Source organism: Theropithecus gelada, chromosome 3 (assembly GCF_003255815.1).
Source record: "Theropithecus gelada isolate Dixy chromosome 3, Tgel_1.0, whole genome shotgun sequence".
In the NCBI taxonomy this organism is placed as follows: Eukaryota; Metazoa; Chordata; class Mammalia; order Primates; family Cercopithecidae; genus Theropithecus; species Theropithecus gelada.
In genome coordinates, this window is record NC_037670.1 from 126,540,178 (window position 1) to 126,555,027 (window position 14,850).

At 40.8% G+C, this 14,850-nt stretch overlaps 1 protein-coding gene and 1 pseudogene across 2 annotated transcripts in view; one reads left to right on the top strand and one right to left on the bottom strand.

The window, feature by feature from the left end:
• The window catches only part of RSBN1L (round spermatid basic protein 1 like), a 100,963-nt gene that overhangs the window by 77,507 nt on the left and 8,606 nt on the right, over nt 1-14,850 (bottom strand). The window lies entirely within an intron of this gene.
• LOC112621122 lies at nt 8,969-9,343 on the top strand (annotated as a pseudogene). Its single transcript, XR_003118667.1, has one exon. The product of XR_003118667.1 is annotated as a 60S ribosomal protein L37 pseudogene (transcript).

Here is a 14,850-nt window from a genome sequence, read left to right on the forward strand (position 1 = left end):
AATACCTAATTTTAAGCACTGGACAAATATAGCCATTATTATTAAATATAAATAGAATTTTATTACAAAAGCACCCAGTAACACAGAGTGACAAAAATACTACAATAACAATAGTCACAAGAACACACGAAGAGTAAGAGAAGGGAGGATCATGTGGGCCCAAGAGTTCAAGACTGCAGTGAGCCATGATCACACCACTACGCTCCACAGTATGGGTGACAAAGTGACAGACTGTGTCCAAAAAAAAAAAAAAAAAAAGAGAAAGAGAAAAACAAAGGGAATCTTGACCCAAACCTTATAGACGGAAGTTTTCAAAATGCATTGCGGACCTAAATATAAAACCTAAACCTATAAAATGCCTAGAGAAAATCTGAGAGAAAATCCTGTGATCTAGGGTTAGGAAAAGCTTTTGAAGTTAAGAAACAAAAGATGCAAACCATAAAAGAAATAAAAGTATAAAGTGGGCTTCATTAATTTATAAATTTCTGCTGTGAAAAACTGTGAAAGACACTATTAAGAGAATGAAAAGACAGAGAATAGTAGAAAACATGTGCAAAACATGTATCTGATAAAGGACTTGTACCCAGAATATGTAAACAACTTTCACAATTTGATAATAAGAAAACAACCCAGTAACAGACACTTTGAACAGACAACTCATCAAAGAAATATATATAGAAAACAAGTACGTGAAAAGATGCTCAAAATCACTCTTCATTAGCGTAATGCAAATTAAAACCACAACGAACTACTACTATGCATCTACTAGAATGGCTGAAGATTTTTAAACTGGCAATATCAAGAGTTGGGAGTCTTTCTTGAGGGGAGGTCTGAATAAGGCAAAAACAGAGTTGGGAGAAATGAAAAATATAACTACTTTGGAAAACAGTTTGGCAGTTTCTTGTGAACTTAAACATACTTAACAGCCCACTTACACCTAACAGCCCAACAATTCCACTGCTAGGGCCAGGCACAGTGTCTCATGCCTGTAATTCCAGCACTTTGAGAGGCTACCGCAGGCATGATCACTGGAGGCTAGGAGTTCGAGACCTTCCTGGCCAACATGGTGAGACCCCCATCTCGACTAAAAATTTTTTAAAAATTACCCGTGTGTGGTGGCGGGCATCTGTAATCCCAGTTACTTGGGAGGCTGAGGCACAAGAATCACCTAGCCAAGATCACACCACTACACTCCAGCCTGGGCAACAGAGTGAGACTGTCACCAAAAAAAAAAAAAAAAATTCCCACTGCTAGGTATTTACCCAAGAAAAATGAAAACATATATCCACTCCAAACTTATTTTTTTTTGAGATGGAGTCTTACTCTGTTGCCCAGGTTGGAGTGCAGTGGTGCAATCTCAGCTCACTGCAACCTCTGCCTCCCAGGTTCAAGCAATTCTCATGCCTCAGTCTCCCAAGTAGCTGGGATTACAGGCACATGCCACCACGCCTAATTTTTGTATTTTTAGTAGAGATGGGGTTTCACCATGTTGGTCAGGCTGGTCTCAAACTCCCCACCCTCAGGTGATCCGCCCATCTCAGCCTCCCAAAGCGCTGGGATTACAAGCATGAGTCACCACATACAGCCCACCAAAAGATTTTTTTTTTTTTTTTTTTCTTGAGACGGAGTCTCACTCTGTCCCCCAGGCTGGAAGGCAGTGGTGCGATCTCGGCTCACTGCAAGCTCCACCTGCCGGGTTCACGCCATTCTCCTGCCTCAGCCTCCCGAGTAGCTGGGACTATAGGCATCTGCCACCATGCCTGGCTAATTTTTTTGTATTTTTAGTAGAGACGGAGTTTCACCGTGTCAGCCAGGATGGTCTCGATCTCCTAACCTTGTGATCTGCCCGCCTCAGCCTCCGAAAGTGCAGGGATTACAGGCATGAGCCACCGTGCCCGGCCGCCCACTACAAGATTTCTATGTGAATGTTTAGGGCAGGCTTACTCATAATCTTCAAATACCAGAAACAATCCAAATGTCCACCAATTTGTAGCAACAAATTGTGCTATCTCCACAAAAGGAATTACTACTTAGAAACAAAAATAAATGAACTGATTCATGCAACTGTACTAATGGATCTCGAAAGCAATATAACAAGTGAAAAAAGCTAGACAGAAAAAGCTAGTGTTTGATTCAACTTATATGACATTCTAAAAAAGGCAAAACTATTGGGACAGAAAACAGATCACCCTCGGATTAAAGATGATGGGAGAGCACTGAGTAGCAAGAGAGAACTTTCTGCCGTGATAAAAATCTGCTATGTCATTACTCTGCTGGTGGCTATCAACTATTCATCAAAACTCATAAAACTATATACCTAAAAAGGGTAAATGTATTTTATGTAAATTACAATTCAAGAAGTTTAATGTTTCAAAAAGCCAGGAAAATTCTGAATAAGAGTATCGGGATTTTTGCCCTATAGATACCAAATCTATCCTACAGATAGAGTAATGAGGGTATTAGTTGAGCAGAAACAAATTTACAGAGGTAAATATAAAAAAGTGTAAATCTAAAAACAGACCCAACTACACATATGATTTTAGTATGATAAACATCAGCATTCTACATATTTGTGGAAAGGAAGGACTATTCAATAAATGATGTTAAAACAACTAATTACTGGAACAAAATTAATTTGGATTCCTAATTTTGTGTCTAAATAAATTCTAAACAGAGCAAAGATTTTAATCAATAATGTCATATAAAACAATAATAGGCTATTTCAGAAAATATTTTTATGAACTAAAGGTAGAAATAACATTTCTAAGAAATAGGCCGGGCGCGGTGGCTCAAGCCTGTAATCCCAGCACTTTGGGAGGCCGAGACGGGCGGATCACGAGGTCAGGAGATCGAGACCATCCTGGCTAACACGGTGAAACCCCATCTCTACTAAAAAATACAAAAAACAACTAGCCGGGCGAGGTGGCAGGCGCCTGTAGACCCAGCTACTCGGGAGGCTGAGGCAGGAGAATGGCGTAAACCCGGGAGGCGGAGCTTGCAGTGAGCTGAGATCCGGCCACTGCACCCCAGCCTGGGCGACACAGCGAGACTCCCTCTCAAAAAAAAAAAAAAAAGAAAGAAAAGCCAGAACAGCCAAGCGAAGTGGCTCACACCTATAATCCCAACACTGGAAGAGGCCAAGCATGAGGACTGCTTGAGGCCAGGAGTTTGAGAAACAGCCTGGGCAACACAGTAAGACTGTGTCTTCATTTTAAAAAAAAAAAAAAAAAAGAGAGAGGCCGGGGGCGGTGGCTCACACCTGTAATTCCAGCACTTTGGGAGGCCGAGGTGGGCAGATCACGAGATCAGGAGATCAAGACCATCCTGGCTAACACGGTGAAACCCCGTCTCTACTAAAAATACAAAAAATTAGCCAGGCATGGTGGCGGATGCCTGTAGTCCTAGCTACCCGGGAGGCTGAGGCAGGAGAATGGCATGAACTCAGGAGGCGGAGCTTGCAGTGAGCTGAGATCACACCACTGCGCTCTAGCCTGGGCGACAGAGTGAGACTCCATCAAAAAAAAAAAAAAAGGAGAGAGAGAAAAGCCAAAAAATTAAATTACTGATCAATTTGAGTACATAAAAACATAAAACTTCCGTATGAAAGAAAGACCAAGCACAACTCCCTTAAATAATGTTTATGAACTAATGATAGTTTAGAGAGAAAAAAACTGCAACAGTAAAGGGATAATATGTCTAATATACAAAGTTTCACAAACCAATTTTTAAAAAAGGAAAAGGATAAGTCCCTCAGACTTGGCAAAGCACATGAACATTTAAGTGAAATGTGAAAATATGTTTAATCTTAATCATTAATAAATGCATAAAATTTCCAACAATCAAAACGTGGATTTTGAAATCTGAGAAAACAGCATTGGAAAGAATGTAAAAAATGGACAGTCTCATATATAATGCAAGTGATACAGCAAATTGTTTATCTTTCAGGAAAGCATTATTTATCAAAATTTAAAGTGTATATATCTTTAACTTTCCCCTTACCCTCTATAATTTAACTTTTAGAACTGTATCCTAAGTTTTAAATGAATAAATGCCCACACATGAAGTTTTATTTTAGCATCATTTACAACAGAAAAAAGAATATAATGTCCCACAATATAGTATGAGTTAAATATATTATGGTTTATACATATAATGCAAATAGGAATACTAGGTAAGCAATTAAAATTAATAATATAGTTCTACATGTATTGACATGGAACAGTATTTCTAATATACTGCTAAATGAAAAAAGCAGGTTGCAGAACACATAAACAACGTTGTGTACATTAAAAAAATCACATATGTGGCCAGGCACAATGGCTCAAGCCTGTAATCCCAGCACTTTGGGAGGCTGAGGACGGTCGATCACCTGAGGTCAGGAGTTTAAGACCAGCCTGGCCAACATGGAGAAACCGTCTCTACAAATACACAAAAATTAGCCAGGCATGATGGCAGGTGTCTGTAATCCCAGCTACTCGGGAGGCAGAGGCAGGAAAACGGCTTGAACCTGCAGTGGAGGTTGCAGTGAGCCAAGATTGCACCACTGCACTCCAGCCTGGATAACAGAGCGAAACTCCGTCTCAAAAAAAAAAAAAAAAAAATCATTTATGTATATATAAGATTTGTAGACATATAAAAAAGCATACACATAAAAATTATATACATGTACATATAAGTGAAAATAATACACTAAGTGAAAATATAATCATTAAAACATAATAGTATTTCAAATGTTTTTCTTCCTAAAATTTGAATTATTTTTACAATGAACATATACTATTATAGTTAGAAAATTTAATTAGGCAATTTTCATTATGATTACAAAAAAAAACATACAATTATAAAATGTCAAATGAGCTTACAAAGAACCTTCAGTATTTGGTTCAAACCCCTTATTTTACAGATGAAGACCCTCAGTCTCACACAGGTTTTACTCCTTTCCTTCAGATCACAAATGGGTGGTAGGGCAAGAATTTGCTCCTAAGGCCTCCTGATTCTCAGTGCTATGGTTTTTCCATTGTATATTACACAACATGTATGTTTTCACTCATAATTCTATATATATGGAAGTATGCAAAACAGGTAAAAATTTTACTAGAAATTTACACTGTACTTAAATATGGTTCCTTCTGAACACAGAACAATTACTCAAAATGCCACTATTCTAAAATAAGAAAAAGTATTCCCTCCTTTACTTCTATCTGTCCATTCCCAAACTGTTGTTGGTTAACACAGCTTTTGTAAACAAACTCAGACTAACAATACAGGCTGGCACTGTGGCTCACACTTGTAATCCTAGTACTTTCAGAGGCTAAGACACGAGGATTGCCTGAACGCAGTTCAAGACCAGCCTGAGCAACACAGCAAGAAGCCATCTCTACAAAAAACTTTCCTTAAATCGGCCAGGTATGGTGGTGCTCACCTGTAGTCCTAGCTACTTGGGAGGCTGGGGCAAGGGGACTGCATGAGCCCAGGGGTTCGACATTACAGTGGGCTATAATCAAGCCACTGAACTCTGGCCTGGGTGACAGCAAGACTGTGTTCCCAAAAATAAAAATAGTTTAAAAAAAAAATTTAATATGCAAAAGATCTTCTTTATACAATGTAGTGATAAGTTTCAACTATGTGAAGTTAGAGTATACAAAATGGCAATTCTGATAACTCAATTTGTGAAATATAATTAGATTACTATTACCCACACAGTTTATTTCCCTTCCACTTGACAATTTGCCTGTTGTCTGTGAGCTGCTGATCAACTTCTTATCCCATTATCACCCTTCTGCTGTTTTCAGTTTGAAATACCAGCCAATTGTTTTTCTAAATGACAATCGGGCATCTCTTCTGAGCAGCTAAAAAGGGCTGAAATGAACTGCAACTCACTCAGTTCCCAACTATGTATCCAGAAGTTGAAGGTCTGATCCAAAAGAAGATAATCACAGACCCAGCTTTCACAGAACTTACAGTCTAGCAAAGAGGACAAACAAGTTACTAAAATGAAGGAAAGAAGGGCTGGGCGTGGTGGCTCAAGCCTGTAATCCTAGCACCTTGGGAGGCTGAGGCAGGCAAATCACTTAAGATCAGGAGTTTGAGACCAGCCAGGCCAACATGGTGAAACCCATCTCTACTGAAAATACAAAAATTAGCCAGGCATGGTGGCAGGTGCCTGTAATCCCAGCTAATCAGGAGGCTGAGGCAGGAGAATCACTTGAACCCAGGAGGCAAAGGTTACGGTGAGCCAAGATCGCGCCACTGCACTCCAGCCTGAGCAACAGAGCGAGACTCCATCTCAGAAACAACAAAAAACAAGAAAATGAAGTAAAGAAAGTCAGCATAAGAGAAGAACAAAGTGAAGGGAACCTAACCTAGTCATAGAGGAGCACAGGCCTCCCTTTCAAGTTGAGACCTAGAGAGATAAGCAGACATTAGCTAGGTGTAGTAAAAGTGTGGAGCTGGAGACGGAAAGAAAATGGGTGGAGAAAGTTCTAGGCGGTGAGGAGCACTGAGAAGAGCCTGAAGAACAAAACAAGAATATGATCATCCAGAGCTCTGGAAGACATTTCAAGGAATCTGAACTTCATCCCAGCAACAGGAAAGTGAGATGATTAGACATGCATTTAGATGAAATACATGGTTCAGGGTGGTATGGCTGTACACTAGATATGCATTTAGATATCTGGTTATCACTCTGACCATATAGCATAAAGAATGAAGTGAAAGCACATGGATCTGAAGTAGGGAGCCCACTAAGGAGGCAACTGTGCAATAATCCTGGCAAGAGACAATGGTAATTTGAACTAAGACTAGTAGAAAAGACAGAGCAAAAGTGGAAAGACATGAAAGACAGTGAGTGGTAACCAGATTTGGCTACAAGTTAAATGACAGCAGAGGGTACAAACCCAGTTTTCAAGACTGAGCCACTAGGTATATGGTACTGAGACAAGGAATATACATAGCAAGACAAATCTGGATAAAGAAGACTAAAAGTTTTGAACATATTAATTCTACAGTCTTAAAAAATATCTGGCCAGGCACGGTGGCTCACATCTGTAAACCCAGTACTTTGGGAGGCCGAGGTGGGCGGATCACAAGGTCAGGAGTTCGAGACCAGCCTGGCCAACATGGTGAAACCCTGTCTCTACTAAAGATACAAAAATTAGCCAGGGTGCAGTGGCAGGCGCCTGTAATCCCAGCTACTCGGAAGGCTAAGGCAGGAAAACTGCTTGAACCCAGGAGGCAGAGGTTGCAGTGAGCCAAGATCACGCCGCCACTGCACTCCAGCCTGGGTGACAGAGCAAGACTCCGTCTCAAAAAAAAAAAAAAAAATCTAAGGACATATTAAATGTCAAGGAAGCAATTTATATAGATTTAAAAGTGGACTAAGTTAAAATTTGAGGAGTGCTAACAATGGACACGAGAAAACTACCAGGGCAATAAGCAAAAGCCAGAAAGAAGAGTACAAAGGGCCCAAAACCAAACCAAATGCTGAAATTAGTGGCAGAAGACAGACAAAGAAAATTAGGGGGCCGTTGCTCTCTAACACCAGCGCCGCCTCTCGCTCGCCGAGCTCCAGCTGAAGGAGAAGGGGGGTAAGTAAGGAGGTCTCTGTACCATGGCTGCCCGCAAATCGACCGGTGGTAAAGCACCCAGGAAGCAACTGGCTACAAAAGCCGCTTGCAAGAGTGCGCCCTCTACTGGAGGGGTGAAAAAATCTCATTGTTACAGGTCTAGTACTGTGGCGCTCCGTGAAATTAGACCTTATCAGAAGTCCACTGAACTTCTGATTCACAAACTTCCCTTCCAGCATCTGGTGCGAGAAATTGCTCAGGACTTTAAAACAGATCTGCGCTTCCAGAGCGCAGCTATCGGTGCTTTGCAGGAGGCAAGTGAGGCCTATCTAGTTGGCCTTTTTGAAGACACCAACCTGTGTGCTATCCATGCCAAACGTGTAACAATTATGCCAAAAGACATCCAGCTAGCACGCCGCATACGTGGAGATCGTGCTTAAGAAGCCACTATGATGGGAAACATTTCATTCTCAAAAAAAAAAAAAAATCCTCTTCTTCCTGTTATTGGTAGTTCTGAACGTTACATATTTTTTTTCCATGGGGTCAAAAGGTACCTAAGTATATGATTGCGAGTGGAAAAATAGGGGACAGAAATCAGGTATTGGCAGTTTTTCCATTTTCATTTGTATGTGAATTTTTAATATAAATGCAGAGACGTAAAGCATTAATGCAAGTTAAAATGTTTCAGTGAACAAGTTTCAGCGGTTCAACTTTGTAATAATTATAAATAAACCTGTTAAATTCTTCTGGACAATGCCAGCATTTGGATTTTTTTAAAACAAGTAAATTTCTTATTGATGGTAAAAAAAAAAAAAAAAAAAAAAAAGAAAAAGAAAAAAGAAAATTAGGGGGGTGGGGATGGAAGGCTCTAAACAGTTAATTTCGTTACCTAGGAACTAAGGAGGACTCTAGATTATTTGCTCCTCATTAAAAAAAGTAACTATTGGCCGGGCACGGTGGCTCACGCTTATAATCCCAGCACTTTCGCAGGCCAAGGCAGGGGGATCACCTGAGTTCTGGAGTTTGAGACAAGCCTGGCCATTACGATGAAACCCCGTCTCTACTAAAAATACAAAAATTAGCCAGGTGTAGTGGCGGGCACCTGTAATTCCAGCTAATCGGGAGGCTGAGGCAGGAGAATCGCTTGAACCCAGGAGGCGGAGGTTGCAGTGAGCCAAGATCGTGCCACTGCACTCCAGCCTGGGTGACAGAGTAAGATTCTGTCTGAGAAGAGAAGAGAAGAGAGAAGAGGAGAGAAGAAGAAAGAGAAGAGAGAGAAGAGAGAAGAGAGAGAAGAGAGGAGAGAAGAGAGGAGAGAAGAGAGGAGAGAGGAGAGAGGAGAGAAGAGAGTAGAGAGGAGAGAAGAGAAAAAAGAGAAAAGAAAAGAAAAGAAAAGAGCTCTCTGGTCTCGGCTGCAGAAGCGAGATGACAAAGGGAACGTCATCGTTTGGAAAGCGTCGCAATAAGACGCACACATTGTGCCGCCGCTGTGGCTCTAAGGCCTACCACCTTCAGAAGTCGACCTGTGGCAAATGTGGCTACCCTGCGAAGCGCAAGAGAAAGTATAACTGGAGTGCCAAGGCTAAAAGACGAAATACCACCGGAACTGGTCGAATGAGGCACATAAAAATTGTATACCGCAGATTCAGGCATGGATTCCGTGAAGGAACAACACCTAAACCCAAGAGGGCAGCTGTTGCAGCATCTAGTTCATCTTAAGAATGTCAACGATTAGTCATGCAATAAATGTTCTGGTTTTAAAAAATAAAAAAAATAAATAAATAAAAAAGGAGAGGAGAGGAGAGGAGAGGAGAGGAGAGGGGAAAAGGGAAAGAGAAACTACTGCTATCTGCCCCTGTGAGTTCTAAAAGGGTCCCTCCACACAGGCAGGCAGACACACATACACATACACACACACATACAAAACAGAATCCCTTCTATGTCAAGCAGTTATTTTTAACCCTTACCACTGACTCACCACTAATGTTGAGTTCTATCTGATGACAAAACTCTAATATAAGGTACCAGACTACATTTCAAACTCAGTTCTCCGGCGGGCCAACTCGCAATTTTTCAGTGATATGCTTATTCTCTTCATCGGAAGCCATGAAAATATCTCTGAATCCTCCTTTCTTGCTACACATTCAATAATCAAGATGCTTTATCATATGTTTCTCTCTAGGTCTTCCTTTCCATGTCCAAGTATACCAATCATTTTTTCAGTAAAATCACTTCATTTCACTAATACAGTAGTCTTCCATATCTGTCTCCAATTCTTCTCTCAGCCAATCCATCCTGCACAATGCCAAAGTTATTACTGCTAAAATACCAATTTAAATATATTATCACCCTCCTAAAAAACTGTGTCTTGCTGTTGCACACATAATAGTCTGAACTTGGCCGGGCGCAGTGGCTCACGCCTATAATTCCAGCACTCTGGGAGGCTGAGGCAGGTGGATCACAAAGTCAGGAGATCGAGACCATACTGGCTAACGTGGTGAAACCCCGTCTCTACTAAAAATACAAAAAATTAGCCGGGCGTGGTGGCGGGCGCCTGTAGTCCCAGCTACTGGGGAGGCTGAGGCAGGAGAATGGCGTGAACCCAGAAGGCGGAGCTTGCAGTGAGCCAAGATCGTGCCACTGCGTTCCAGCCTGGGCTACAGAGCAACACTCTGTCTCCAAAAAAAAAAAAAATTGTCTGAACTCCTCATCCTGGCAAAAGGAAGGCACACTGTGGCCAACTTTCAACTGCCATGCCATCTTAACTTCCAACTTTGTACAAAAGCATCTATCTCAGCCAATGGTTCTCTTCCCAGACTACTGAACATGCCACACACCCTCCTGCCTCTACAATCTTCTTCACACCATCCCACCTCCCAACCCCAAACAAGCCTGTCTCCATCATCTCGATTTACCTAAATTCTACTCTTCCTCCAAAACCCAGTTCATTCATTTGATAGTCTCATAACGCAAGGTATGATTCTAGATGAAGGAGATTTAAAAACAAATTTAACAAAGTTTGCATGGTACTTGAGAGTTGGGGCTCTGAAATCAGACTATCTAAAGATCTGAAACCTAGATTTACAACTTATTTTATATTTAAATTTTCTGAACTCCCATACAGTATTTATGAAAGGCTAATATCTAATTAAACTTTAAAGGACTAGTGAAAATTATATAAAACCACAGTATATGTAAAGAGCTAAGTACAGGTCTATACATTTTGGCTATTATTATTACTATTTCTGTCCTCAAAGAGCTCATATCCCAGCTCATGGTGCACCCAAGTACTCACTGCATAAGCTTATGACCTATCTCGAAAGTGCCTCATATAGATGCCAGTCATCTATAATTTAAAAAAAGAGAGAAGTGCTTGACAAAATTTACAAATTTTGGTACTTTCATTATTCTCAAATGAGAAAACTGAATAATAGTGAATATTCATTCCTTTAAGATATAAAATTCATCAGTGATCCAACCAGAATATTATCCCAGGACATCTGCTTTCCATATATTGCTCCAATGACAAACAGTGAAAGTGGTTCTAAGTTAAATATCTACAGGAAACATATACCCTTCTATAAAAAAAGCTGGCCGGGCGTGGTGGCTCACGCCTGTAATCCCAGCACTTTGGGAGGCCGAGGTGGGCGGATCACGAGGTCAGGAGATCAAGACCATCCTGGCTTACACAATGAAACGCTGTCTCTACTAAAAATACAAAAAATTAGCCAGGCGTGGTGGCGGGCGACTGTAGTCCCAGCTACTGGGGAGGCTCAGGCAGGAGAATGGCGTGAACCTAGGAGGCAGAGCTTGCAGTGAGCCGATATCGCACCACTGCACTCCAGCCTCGGCGACAGACCAAGACTCCATCTCCAAAAAAAAAAAAAAAAAAAAAAAGCTAACAAAAGTAGCTACTTAAATATGCAATGCAAACATGGTTGATAAAATTAATTTCTTTTTTTTTTTAAGTTTTTTTTTTAATTATTATACTTTGAGTTCTAGGGTACATGTGCATAACGTGCAGGTTTGTTACATATGTATACTTGTGCCATGTTGGTGTGCTGCAACCATCAACTCGTCAGCACCCCTCAACTCGTCATTTACATCAGGTATAACTCCCAATGCAATCACTCCTCCCTCCCCCCTCCCCATGATAGGCCCCGGTGTGTGATGTTCCCCTTCCCGAGTCCAAGTGATCTCATTGTTCAGTTCCCACCTATGAGTGAGAACATGCGGTGTTTGGTTTTCTGTTCTTGTGATAGTTTGCTAAGAATGATGGTTTCCAGCTGCATCCATGTCCCTACAAAGGACACAAACTCATCCTTTTTTATGGCTGCATAGTATTCCATGGTATATATGTGCCACATTTTCTTAATCCAGTCTGTCACTGATGGACATTTGGGTTGATTCCAAGTCTTTGCTATTGTGAATAGTGCTGCAATAAACATACGTGTGCATGTGTCTTTATAGCAGCATGATTTATCCTACAGAATGGGAGAAAATTTTTGCAATCTACTCATCTGACAAAGGGCTAATATCCAGAACCTACAAAGAACTCAAACAAATTTACAAGAAAAAAACAAACAACCCCATCAAAAAGTGGGCAAAGGATATGAACAGACATTTCTCAAAAGAAGACATTCATACAGCCAACAGACACATGAAAAAATGCTCATCATCACTGGCCATCAGAGAAATGCAAATCAAAACCACAATGAGATACCATCTCACACCAGTTAGAATGGCGATCATTAAAAAGTCAGGAAACAACAGGTGCTGGAGAGGATGTGGAGAAATAGGAACACTTTTACACTGTTGGTGGGATTGTAAACTAGTTCAACCATTATGGAAAACAGTATGGCGATTCCTCAAGGATCTAGAACTAGAGGTACCATATGACCCAGCCATCCCATTACTGGGTATATACCCAAAGGATGATAAAATTAATTTCTTAATAAAAAGGTATTATATATTTTTTCTTCAGATTAATCACTGAGTGTAAGGGAAAGGTCATAAATGATCACTAAAACAATACCTACTCTAAAGGACTTCATGAAATCTAGTTCAAGGCCAGACGCAGTTGCTCAAGCCTGTAATCCCAGCACTTTGGGAAGCCAAGGCGGGTGGATCACTTGAGGTCGGGCATTCAAGACCAGTCGGGTCAACATGGTGAAACCCTGCCTCTACTAAAAATACAATTAGCTGGGCATGGTGGCGCACAACTGTAACTCCAGCTACTTGGGTGGCTGAGGCATGAGAATCACTTGAACCGAGGCAGAGGTTGCAATGAGCTGAGATCGCGCCACTGCACTCCAGCCTGGGTGACAGAGTGAGACTCTGTCTCAAAAAAAAAATCTAGTTTAATGGGAATTCATGTGGGTATACAGTTAATCTATATTAGCCAAGAGAGGGCATCATGGAATAGAGATTATAATTTTAAATTATACACAGTATCAGTAATACATATTTGCTATATTTAAAAATTGGCAGGGCTTTTTTATTTTTGGCCATGTTACCAATATTGTAATAGATTACCAACTGTAACTGGACTACTACAATCAATCTTTATCTACAAGCACTGTGCAAGTGGCCTTCCAAAATTCAAAGTATGGTGAATTAAGAATTCAATAAAAGTGTTTACCACAAGATTCTGACCATACAGATAACAATAAACTTACAGTATTTACTCTGGTATCCGAAATAAAAATAGATTGCCAAATTTTAAACTAGACATAGGAGGAGCAATTTATACTGAATTTCCCACCCCCCAAAATAATTCATTTTATATTTAGAAATCATTTGGCATCATTCTTTAACCCCCAATGAAATGGTTAGGCTGGGATAATTAACAATATAATGCCATTAAGGCCAGGCCTAGTGGTTCATGCCTGTAATACCAGCACTTTGGGAGGTCGAGGCGGGCAGATCACTTGAGGTCAGGAGTTGGAGACCAGTCTAGCCAACACAGTGAAACCTGTCTCTATCAAAAATACAAAAGTTGCTGGGCGCAGTGGCTCATGCCTGTAATCCCAGCGCTTTGGGAGGCCAAGGCGGGCAGATCATAAGGTCAAGAGCTCAAAACCAGCCTGGCCAACATGGTGAAAACCCATCTCTACTAAAACTACAAAACATTAGCCCAGCGTAGTGGCAGGCACCTGTAATCCCAGCTACTCAGGAGTCCAAGGCAGGAGAATCCCTTGAACTCAGGAGGCAGAAGTTGCAATGAACCAAGATCACACCACTGCACTCCACCGTGGGCGACAAAAGCAAGATTCCATCTCAAAAAAAAAAAAAAAAGAAAAGAAAAGAAATTAAATACAAAAGTTAGGCGGGTATGGTGGCAGGCACCTGTAATCCCAGCTACTTGGGATGCTGAGGCAGGAGAACTGCTTGAACCTGGGAGGCAGAGGTTACAGTGAACCAAGATCACATCACTGCACTCCAGCCTTGGCAACAAAGTGAGACTTCATCTCAGAAAAAAACAAAAAAACAAGAAAGAAAATATTATTAAGTAAAAGATAGTCAGGGAATTGGATATTCACAAAGCATCACCCCACAGATTACAAGCTAAATGCAAATATAAAAACAAACCATTACAGGCCAGGTGTGGTGGCTCATGCCTGTAATCATGAGGCCGAGGCAGGCGGATCACCTGAGGTCAGGAGTTCAAGACCAGCCTGGTCAACATGATGAAACCCTGTCTCTACTAAAAACACAAAACTTAGCTGGGCATGGTGGCATGCGCCTGTAATCCCAGCTACCCAGGAGGCTGAGGCAGGGGAATCGCTGGAACCCGGGTGGCAGAGGTTGCAGTGAGCCGAGATCGAGCCACTGCACTCCAGCCTGGGTGACAGAGCAAGACTCCCTCTCAAAAAAAAAAAGAATCATTACAATGGAGAGACCTAGTGGTCACCTTAATCAAGTAATCAAATTTAACACCATTAATAATGAGACAATCTAAAGACTGTATGCCTCCTGATGTAATATGAGCACCTAGGAAACACTCTCACCCAAACTGTTTAACCTGAATTTAACAGAGTCTTTATAGCTAACTTCCAATTTACAAGAAATATAAAGTAAATATCACCACAATAAGATAACTATTTAAAAATTATGAATACAGGAAAATTTGCATGATAATAAGTATGCTGGACTGGTATCTTCAAAAAGTCAAAGTCATATTAAAGAGTCAAGGTACATGTATTTTATCACAATTTTTAAAAAATTTTTTAACAAGCGCTAATCTGGAAAATATAGAAGCAAATCTATTCTAGACTGGCAATAT